Raw genomic sequence first — 12,566 nt, 5'->3', positions numbered from 1 at the left:
GCAGACAAAGGATTGAAACCATAGTTTGTATGCTTTATCTTTGGGATGTCTACTATAAAGTTTGTGATATTTGTTCAGGTTGATTAACAAGCATGCTATCATGGCTACAAAAAGAACATAAAGGTCAAAGTCAAACTGCAGTTTTTGGGCTTATATCTTGACAACAAGAACTATGGAAACTTCCTAACAACGTATTGTAATTTCACACATATTTTACTGAATATAAAATGTTTTAATTCAAATGATGTCTGATTCTTATGAATATAGAAGACTTTTCGAAAGAAAAATTGTATGAAAACTTAGTTTGGACATTTTTATAGCAATTTTGAGAGCCACTTTGAGATGACCCCTATATAAAAATCTGTAAATGTCATCATCAATGTAAACATAAAAGTTTTAAACAGTTTTCGAAAATCATGTCTGATAGATGATTAATAATGATTAATTTTTCATTATAACATTGAAGTGGATTTAAAGTCTTAAAGGATTGTAAGTATGCTTTATTTTATCACCTTGCACTTTCACAACTTGACTGTGGTTTTCTACAGCAGTTTCTTCAAATTTCTGACCAGTTGAACAGTTTGGTTTTACAAAACAAATTGCAATTTGGTCAGAATTTTGAATAAATTGCAATTGGTGGAGAGCAACACTAACAGTCAAGTCACAGTAAATCATTTTGTAAGACGTTTCGGCCACTGGCATACTCCAGTTTCTTTATTATTCTTCTTAACTACACGACATACATGTCACTTTCACAATCATAATGATACTATCATTAGCAGCATATTTATGATTGTGAAAGTGACATGTCTATCACGTAGTTTAGAACGATAATAAAGAAACTGGACGGTAGGTCAATGGCCGAAACGTCTTACAAAATGTTTTAATTACTACAATAGTGTAAGATGTGTTCCCTATTGCTTGGTAGACGTGTTTTTTTTTTCAAAAGACAGTCGGTATTCTTATTGGAACAATCGTATTACTCTTCTAACTGACACGTTCCGTTATTCCAGAGACATGTGTATATATGTCTCTGGTTATTCATATAAGGATGACTTCTTTTCTTCGTTTCTGCCATGATGTTGTGATTTTCTGTTGGACTTGTGAGTTTTGAATGTCCCCTTGGTATCTTCCGAATTTGTTATGAAAATCTCTTTTCTGTTGATCTTGTATTGCTGATGATTTTTTTTTCTGTTTACAGTTTCTCTCTACCATCTTTAACTTTTGCCCAAAACACAAAATGAGTAAACAAATTGTCATTTAAAGGCTATCACTCATATAAAGAGACTACTAGCGATATCGGCAAAAGTTGACTTATTTGTAGATTGTGTTAATGATCATTTTTGTTATCTAAAGTTTCTCTTTCTTTTATAGTTTTCAAGAAAATAGGCAAAAATGCAAAACATTGGTAAAAATCGTCATTAAAGAGCAATAGCCCCAATAAGGAGTCGAATGTTGATATCGGTCATTTGCCTTTTGTGTGGATCTTGTCTTGCTGATCGTTCTTTTGCAATTTAAAGTGTCTATCTATATATTATAGTTTTCAAGATAATAGGCAAACATACTAAAAATTGGTAAAAATCGTCATTAAAGAACAATAACTCCAATAAGGAGTCGACTAACGATTTCCGCCATGTTGACTTATTCGTAGAACTTGTCTCTCTGGTCATTTCTGCCTTTACAGTGTCTTACCTATCTATTATAGTTTTCAAGGTAATAGGCAAAAGCACGAAAAATTGGTAAAAAATCATCCTTAAAGTGCAATAACTCCATTTTCGACCCTGTTGACTTATTTTAAGATCTTATCTTGTTGGATCATTTTTGATACATGTATATAAAGTGTCTATCTATCTATTATAGTTTTCAAGATAAAATGCAAAAACACTAAAAATTGTCATTTAAGAGCAATAACTCTAACAAGGAGTCGACTGACGATTTCAACCATGTTGACTTATATTGTATATAGACATTGTCTTGCTGATCATGTTTGCTTTTTAAAATTAATCTATTAAGTACAGTTTTTTAATAATTTATTAAGGAAAAAAACTTTTAAAAAAACGAATAAAAATCGCCATTAAAGGGTAATAACCCATATAAGGAGTTGTCTGACGATTTCGTCCATTTGATTTATTTGTACATCTTGTCTTACTGATCATTTTTGCTAACCAAAGTCTCTCATCTATAAGTGTTTTCAATATAATATGCAAAAATGAAAAAAAAAGTGTAAATTCATCATGTAATGACAATAACTCCTATAAGAAGTCGTCTGACTGTTTTGACGTAGATGGACAGTAGGTAGATTACAACATTCTGAACATTTTTGCTCCTTCCGATTTTCTCTTTTCATAGCGGTTTTCAATAGACAAAACTTGCATTTTACCCCTATGTTCTATTGTTCGCCATGTCGGCAATGTTGGTTGACAGGCGGGATCATAGGACAAAAGTTTTAAACCAGATTCCATTATGCAGATTGTGGCCAAGTTTTGTTAAATTTGGTCCAGTAGTATCAATTGAGAAGATTTTGTAAAAGTTAACAGACGATGACGACTGACGCCAAGTGACGAGAAAAGCTCACATGGCCCTTAGTGCCTGGTGATTAAACATTACAAGCATGTAACAGTGGCCATTCTTGTAAAAACAATTTAATGCTGACAACATACACAAGTTATAGTTATTATATTTGAAAGATACGAATACATATCACATATTCTGCAGAAATTCAAGACACACCAATCTCAAAACTCAAAACTAAGATATAATCTTAGATAAACTGAGAATTTAAATTATAATGAAAAGTCATTTAATTGTCTTTTTTTTTCATTTATTTCTTTGTTTATAAGGATAAACATTTGTTTATCCAAAGATTTAATATAGCCATTATTCTATTATTGTTTAAAAAGTTATATTACACAGTTAAATTTCGACCTGCTTAAAGATGAAAGGATATGCACATATTTTATATTGGTATATAACATTGTGTATTAATTAATTTATTTATTGTTACATATTTCCATCAATTTTTCATATTCACAATTTTTATAATGTAAATTACTTTTACAATTGAATGACATTGCGATTTTTTTTAAAAATACAACCATTTACATAAATTACTTTCCAATTATTAAAACATAACCGTTTGCATAAAATATTGTTGATATGTTAGGTGGGCGAAGTTAATAATTCTTTTATCTTAGGTTGCTTTCATACAAATTAAAAACATATCACGAAATGATTTGTCTTTCAGTCAATGAAAGATCAGCATTTGTATGAATTGGACATCTACTTTTAAGCTTTTAAAATACTTTTAATGTTTTCTGTATTAAATGTGGAATGTTGAAAAATGTGTAACCTGAATTTTATACTTTTGAAAACTTTTGCTAATTTTATGTTTATAATCATCTAGGAAATGATATTTATGCAATTCATTTTGAAATACTTTCACAACAATGAATGCAACTCCATACGTGCTGTAAATGTTCTGATGATGAAAATCTTAATATTTCAATAAACTATTACTGAACATTACAACTAACGAAAAAAATGAAAAGCTATGCACATCCGAGTGAGGACAAGAAGAAAGCATTCTTACTGTTTGAGGATGAAAACGTTTTGACTTTTTTAAGATGAAAACATTTTTGACTGTTTTAAGATGAAAATATTGAACTGTTTTAACAGATGAAAATTATATCTGCCACTAGCACTTCCGTTTTGTAACAGCATCGTCCCAGTTTAAAACAATGACACGGAACACATGTATGGAAAATGTCTTTTTGTAAGTTGAACGATGAAAACAGCAATCTGTTCATATATAAGATACAGTCTTCCTCATATCTGAGGGGCGTTAGACCCAAAGATATGAGACGACTACATCTGATTTACATAGAAGAAATAAATAAATATTTTATCTTGTCTCTTGTTCTTAGTTTTGATAAAACAGGAATATTGTCATTATCTCAAATTTTCCAGATGCAGTAACACTTTCAGAAGATGTTTAGTAGTTGTGGACTTGGAATGATATCTTAATTGCGTCTTTTTTCTGTCATCAAATTGATACATAAATATCACTGCTTTTATATGGCAGTATGAATCCTTGTACTATGTTGTCTTTTTTCTGGTTTAATTGCCAAAATCAGAACCTTTGATGATATCAACACTGCTCTTTGCTTTTCTGCATACAAAATGTCTGTATTAATGTAATATGTTATGGTTGTAAATCATTGACATTCAATAAAAAGTTAATATATGTATTTGAACGTTTAGTGCTTAAAGACGGTATATACGACCAAAAGTTCTTCGACGGTTGTTTTACGCTTAGACTGATCATTATCAGAGTCTCAGGTCAGGGGTGCTGTTCGGTTGAATCGATTTCCTTTGGCTTTTTCTCTCTATTTTGATTATTCGTTTATCCTTACATACAACGTAAACAGCAAATATGGCTGGAACTGAAATATGATAGATAACGTGCGATGCCAGATGAAACATTTCTATTAATTCATGATAAAAACTTTCTCTGGACATTTGATCAATAAGCAAAACTTCAAATACAAGTCGTGGCATAAGGATGATTATGAAGATCAAACTTATCATTCCAATAAATCTTGTCTGTTGTAAACGATCTGCTTCAGTATTCTTCTTCTGTTTTGTCAACAACTTTGACTTTGATTGAATCTCTAGGAATAGTATGATCGTACCTGCTATCATAAATACAAAAGGAATTACGATGCCTATGGTCATCGGAGCCACTATCCTGATAATGTTATATAAATGAGAATTGACGTCATAAATTGCTGATGGTACCATAATGCAGGTATTAACTCTTACGTTTGACCTTTTATTTAGGTAGGAAAATTCTTGAAACATGACGTCAAAATGCATGAGAGATGATATCGCTGTCGAAACAAGGAAAGATACGACTAACAATGTGGTCAAAAAGCGTTTCCGATACAACCACTGAGCTTTAGTGGGGTAATATATGTAGAAACATTGAAACACACAGGTAACAAATTTTAACCATTGGGACTGGTAATACAGCACTTGCGGTAAGAAAGCTGCCAGTATGCGGTATACTTCACACCATCTGAAAGGCACACCGCCATAGTATGGGTCAATAGGCAAGAAGACAAAATGAAATGGAAGAGGAAGCAGTACTCCTATGATATCGGTCAGCATAAATGTCATAGTAAGAACGTATGTTTTAAAGCATTTATCTTTCCTAATGTAAAAGGCCATAAGAATGAACGTTGTTACAGCAACAAAAAACACCACTGGCTGGGCATAAAGTCTGTACATGCGTTCTAAGGTGGACAAATAGGCAAATGGCTTCAACACACTTGAACGCCTTGCATTGGCGATGGCTTTCGACAAAGCAAACAATTTTACGAAGTAAGAACTTCTTGACGAAACATACTCATCTACTTGATCCTTTGACATATTATTGAAGAACATTGAAACATTCAAATCATCCAGGAAATGTGATGAGAGTAAAACGGACATGATGTTTCTCTAAAACTAAAACAAAAAGTACTGGGTGAGATATTAAATGACATTGGCAAAATTTTATACGTTTAAAATAATTTCAGAACAATCTTCACATAAAAGTTAAACATAAAATAAAATAATATTGGAAAAATGTTTAATTCACTGACCCGAATGGAAGTCAAATATTTCGATACTGTGCCAAAAGCTAACATGGACTTCAGCTTATTAGAGATGACACAATATCGTCAATTCTGTAGTTAGTCCAAAGAAACTGATATTGAACAAACCTTCACAAGCTATTTCAACCTGCGACTTGAATATTTTCTATTTGTCTTACCTTAATTGACATTGATTCTGGTGCAGATTGTTGACAAAATTAAACGTGTATACTTAGACGTTTAAAAATACATCTTTATTGTTGAATATTCGAAAGACACATTTGGTCCGTCCTCTTAGATTTTCAAGAACATCAGGATTTTTATTTAATTTAAACATCGGATATGAATGAGTTGACTCTACAAATGGCGATATGTTATTGTTGAAAGCAAACTTCCTATAAATGTCAAAACATAAGATATGTACACAGCCATTGAAGAGGTTCCTAACTTTGGACAGGTGCGTGGTCATATCAAAGAATGATCGTATTTACTGAAGGCAATCTCAAAGATCTTTATTAACCTGCTGATATATGAAAGCATGCGCCAGCCCCCATTTTTATAACGGAAGTTCTACTTGGAGTACATGATAGAAATTTAGATGGCAATTAACGTAAAAAAAGAACTGTTGTGTTTTCTCTTATTCTGAATTGTTAATTTTGCTTTTCAAATCGATAACGATTCCATAAGACATATATACCAGTGTATATTTGAGAGTATATATGTTAAATACATTACTGTCGTACCGTTTTGGTTTTTCAGAATCCTAAAGTCATCTAAAGAAATCAAATATCATAGTTATAAGTTGTTCAACTATTTATTTTTATTTTATTTCAGTAAGTTTATTCGAGAAAGAAAATTAATCGTACATACCTTTTCCTTGGTGATTGTTTATCCTTGGTGTTTGTTTATATCAGCAAAGGCATATACAAGTCTTGTATAAATAGTATTGGTTGATATTCAGATGAATGACGTTCTAATCCGTTCAAACGTACGTACACCATTTTTCGTGATTACAAATACGATACATTTCTAATTAAAGGCGAAAATCTACATGATTTTATAAGCTCGTCGTATTAATTGTTGGCGATAACACATATAGTATAACATCTAATATATGACGTTCTTCAAACGCTTTGAGTACACACCCGTGGTAAAATATGAATCTATCATGACTATTAAAATGAGAAGACCTCATTTTGTGTGTCGCTTCTCTTAAATTAAGTCAATCATCATGCTTTTATGTCCTATAGGTACCATGCATAATCGCATTTGTCATCCTCGCTTATAAATATTTCGTTTGGGTTTTTTTTGGAGAAAAACGAAAATAAAGACGTCCGGATATTGTTTCCGTCCTCGGACTGACTTTTAAGTCATAGATAATAGATATAGGAAGATGTGGTATGAGTGCCAATGAGACAACTCTCCATCCAAGTTACAATTTATTAAAGTAAACCATTATAGGACAAGGTATGGCCTTCAACACGGAACATTGGCTCACACCGAACAGCAAGCTATAAAGGGCCCCCAAAAATTACTAGTGTAAAACCATTCAAACGGAAAAACCAACGGTCTAATCTATATAAAAACTAGAAACGAGAAACACGTATGAACTACATAAACAGACGACAACTACTGTAATCAGATTCCTGACTTAGGACAGGTGCAAACATTTGCAGCGGGATTAAACGTTTTAATGGTACCAAACCTTCTCCCTTTTCTGAAACAATATTATAACATCACACCATAGAAAAACACACTAAAAAATATCAATTGGGAGGCTTAACTCAATCAAAAAACGTAAATTAACACACAATGAACGAATAAATTTGACCTGTGACACCTGAATGCAAATACACAGTTAATAAAAAATTACAAGGGATAAATAATTAAAGTCAAAAGTAAATAAACAGGTTTAAAAAAAGTTAAAATATGATATAACCGTTGTGAAATGTCAAACAATTTTTAGAAAATCATCACTTTTGAAGAAACCTGCGTCACATTATACACAGGTAAATGAAAATAATTTTGTTGTTAAGTATACTTCTTCTGTGTGTATAAAATCTTCCGTTTAGGAATACCAAGAAATTTCTTTAATATCAATAAAACTTATCTAACACTTGGTCATATGGGGTGAATATCAACAATAAAACTATACAATTAGTGCTAGATAAAACTTCCTGTACAGGTCCAAGAACAGCATCTAAGGAAAAATGAAATAATTTTGATGTTCATAGTACGAAGAAGTGAAAATTTGTAGAAATACCAAATAATCAAAGCTGGTATAAAGACAAGGTCCATGTTAACATTAAATTACAAAAAAGCATTACAAATAGTATCAACAGGTTAAATTAAAAAGAAAGTACGATTTGAGAGTACTTGCATGCAGTTACTGACAGCTAGTTAAAAGCCAAAACAATTAATAATAAAAAATCATGCACCAGAGACTAAAATCAACTAAAATACATCCCAGGGATTTAGTATTTTAACGTCATGAACAGTCAAAGAAGACATGACTTGCGCAATGCCAAAAATAAATGTATCGACAGGTAGTAGGATAGTTAAGAGTGACTTCTTTATAGATAAAAATGAACGTGTGTATGTCTCTATACATCCCGTTTGAAAAGAAAATACAAATTTAGTTATGTTTTAATTTGCTAATGACAAAATCGATATTAGTGCCAATGTAAACTATATTCAGAGATCTAATTACAACATTGGTACGATAACCCTTACTAATAAGTTTGTTTAAAGGTTCGACGAGTTTACACGGATCACATAATGATTTCCGCGCTTTAAGTACAATATTACCATGAAATAAAAAGATTTCCGTTTAGGACTTAAACTTACACATTATTTTCATAGGTACAAGGGGACAGGACAATTATTTTCGCGTTTTTCTGTATACTATGAACAAACATACATGTATACTATATAAATATAGTGTATTTGCTATTTGCTATCAATCCCAAGTTTAATTCCATGGATTGATAATAAATACCAAATAAACTGTATTTATATAGTATATGTTATTATGTATGTTCATAGTATACAGAAAAAACGCTAATATAATTGAAATTAACAGAAAACAACAAAAAAATAACGGGCTTTGGAAAAAGGGGGAGGACTTTAAAAAATGTACTGTCCCCAAGTACCTTTGACTTTTGATACCTTTCCTGAAATACTCCAGTCATAAAATATTTTACAAAAATTCATCCAGCAACAGTTTACATACCATCAACAACACTCTAAATGCCCGCGATTTCGCGGGTGTGTTCTAGTATTGTTGATGTGTCAACGTCATGGTTTGTTTGGGCTATTCCAATCTTACTCCCACGTCGTTTGCTTTTATGAATGAGTTACCCGTGGCCAAACGGTGTAAATGACGTCATTGAAAGATGACGTAAGAATATAAGCAAAAGACGAAGAAAACTGAAGAAGTGACATGCTTAAGGGCATACGATACAGTAGCAGGGGCAGATAATAACGTTTTCAAAACTTTTCGTGTTGTTTTCGCGACGTTGTTAATCAGAACGTTGTAATTTCGCGATGTTTCTAATAAGAACGATTACATTTCGCGACGTCGCTTTAGATGTAGTCACATTTGCGGAAAATCCACTGACGTCATAATCCCGATTGCGCGAATTTGAAAAAAGTACCTGCAATGAAAATCGGCCAAATCACGAGAATTGTTATATTTATTCATTAATAAGGAAGTCAACAATAAGTTAACTTCGAATGGGAAAAAAATCAGATCCGCATTCTTAGCTTTGTATGTCTGTCATTTCATATAGGAAATGAATAACAGATATGAACAACATAAGACGTCGATGAGAGAGAAACCCAACTACACAAAAAAAAAAAACCAAAACAATAAGTAATTTATATAGTAACTTCACCATTTGGCTCACAAAAAAACGTAATAAATAATGACAGCGCATCTTACTGTTCCTGACTTTGAAAAGGTACAATAAAGAGTTTAACGACAGTTTTAGAATTTAACCCGTGGAATATATATGTGTATGAAGAAGAACTGTCAGTTAAAATGACAAAATTATAAGCCCCGTATTATAGCCCAAAAACAAAAACGCACCCGTTGATGTGCTAAGCATATCCTCTATGTACATATTGAGACAGAAAAATCGGCACACAGGAATTAGGTATTTGACAGACCAGAGTTGAAACTCATTGATGTTAAGTTACTGAACAATACGAAGTCTTTTTGTAAAGAAGTTTCTCAGATAAGAAACAAAATATTTGTTGGACCGGACAAACAATTAATGTGGTTGCACTCACTCCTAGATTGAAGGTATAATACAGACAAGTAATTCAATGATTATATGTACCGTAGTAAAAAAAATACCCTGAATACAAGCTTAGGTAACTTATCTATTGATACAGAATCATTAAACTTCATGCTCTTATATCGATTGCTGTATGAAATGTTATACTACACTGTAATGGACTAAGCTGACCCGATTTAATGTGGGTATGATTTTGTGTTCATGTAATTCCTATAGAGTAGGTCGTTAGTTTTCTTGTTTGAATTATTTCACATTTTCCTGTCGGGGCTTTTTAAAGCTGACTATACGGTGTGGCTTTTTTTTTTTTTTTTGTGTTGAAGGCCGTAGGGTTACCTTTAATAGCGTTTATCTTCGTCATTTGAACTATGGTTGATAGTTGTCTCTTTTGCAATCATACCAAATGTCCTTATTTTTATATCATCCCCCTTACTTTATAATTGTTGCACATTTTGTCATGTCGGGGCCTTTTGAATAATTAAAACTATGTTCAAGCTGTGTTGTCTACATGAATTGTATGACTAATGTCGGACATGCAGAGATGCAAATTAATTTTTTTATTATATATATATCTGTTTTGTTTCCAAACATGTCTTTTCTAAAAGTAATTTACTAGAATACTTTTTCTATCCAAGTTTCGTAACAATTCATAAAGGTTTGGCAAATATGATGCTATTTACGAGGAGCCAGCTTTATTAATTTTCATGATTAATATCATTGGTTTAAAAAAAAACACCTTGGCTCTACCACTGAAATTGACAACGTAGTAGTCAACGGCGGGAAAGTTTCACGACGTTGTTGCGAATAAAACTTATTCCAACGTAGTTTGGCGCCTTATTGGCAAAACGTCCCGTTTGCCAATAGAAATTAAGGTTTATTGCTTTTATTGAAAAAACAAGCACATGGACCCCCAGTTTTTTCTTTTGCAATCAATCAAGTTCTGTTTCAAGAACGCTCCGCCAAAATTTTAAGAAAAAATCAACGATAGAATTTTTTCTGCACTTTTGTGTAGACGCAAAAATATTTTCATCTTCTTTATTTCACTTGTATTAAAAGAATTTAGGATATAATTATTTATTTCAACCGTTAACTTGTTACAGCATGCTGATGCCATGGATCAAGGGAACATTTTACAAAAAACCCGGTTAAATTATGACTGTTCGTTCAAAAGTATTGGTACTTTCCTTAAAAGTCCTGATTTAAAAAAATTCTGGGTTTTTCCTTCAAATATGCAAATTTCGAACCAAATTACCTCAAAAAGTAAGTCATGAAGATATATTTTTCTTTGCATATTTCAAAAGTACACATCGAAATTGACCTTCTACGAAAATTTTAAGAAAAAATCAACGAGGGATCTCTACTGTATCGTATGACCTTAAACGAATATTACAATAACTTACTCATCCAGGTTTGGATGAAGTTAATTGATTAATTTATGCTCCGCCTGGTTTATTTAAGAAAATGGGCTTTACAAAATATAATTAATGTTTGTTTATGTTTTCATGTTTTGACGACTTCCAGTTTCACATTTGTGCATTTTCCCGTAGAATACTTATATTATAAGATAAGAAAACTTTATTTTGATTCGGCATAAGTTAAAAGACACAACACAAGCTCTAAGGAGCTTTTGACCGAATATAAAAACATATACATAACATAAAAACAGTCTAATTTGACATACAAAAACAACCTGTAATACGAAGTTAAATCTCACTTACATAGGTTGCAATAAAAATTTAGCAACAAATTTAAAATGAAATAAAACATGCTAGACCAGAGCAACCAAAAGCAACATGAATAATAACAATCTCAAGAATTATCTGCAAGCAGAACAGCGACATTCCAAACCGTTCCAGGACTGAACAAGACTTTTAAAATATAAAAAACTATTTTCAGTCCTGAAATGGTTTGGAAGGCTGTTCCATAAAGTAGCGGCAGCAAATTTGAAAGATTTTTTACCGTAACGGGTTGACTTTACCTGTGGAACATCCAGAATATTTACATACCTGAAAGAATACTTAGATTTTTTGACACTCACCAAATTTTGTATGCACACAGGAGCTATATTATTTATAATCTTAAAAGTTTCTAGAGCCATTGTTCTAATCCGTCTGGTCTGCAAGGAGGGCACCTTAGCTTTAAGTAAGAGGTCCTCGTAGGGGCTGGTAAAATCCTCATATACAAAACGGAGTGCTATTTCCTGCACCTTTTCTAATTTTTTGGAATTTTTCTCAGTGCAAAAATGCCATGCCAAAGGACAAAAATTAAAATTACTAAGAATAAAAGTATGAAAAATAGTAAGTTTACTAATTTTATCAAAAACTGAGCCCAAACGTTTTAAAACATTTAATTGCTGTGATGCCCTCCTACAGATTGAGCTGATATGAACATCAAAATTTAACTGATAGTCAATTTCAATGCCTAATAATTTTACTGTTTTTTCACATGTAAGGTTAGAGTTTTGAATATGTATAGATGGGTTTTGTTCAAAGGTCTTTTTGCCAACAGCCAAAACTTGAAACTTGTCGGGATTTGCTTGCATTTCATTCACACGGAACCACTCAATAAGTATTTTTGACTCAGATTCCAGAGTTGAAATTAATAAATCAAAATCTGGAGTACAGAAAGACAA

The sequence above is a fragment of the Mytilus californianus genome, unplaced genomic scaffold, assembly GCF_021869535.1.
Source record: "Mytilus californianus isolate M0D057914Y unplaced genomic scaffold, xbMytCali1.0.p SCAF_2, whole genome shotgun sequence".
Classification (NCBI taxonomy): Eukaryota; Metazoa; Mollusca; class Bivalvia; order Mytilida; family Mytilidae; genus Mytilus; species Mytilus californianus.
Note: the sequence above shows the minus strand (reverse complement) of the source record.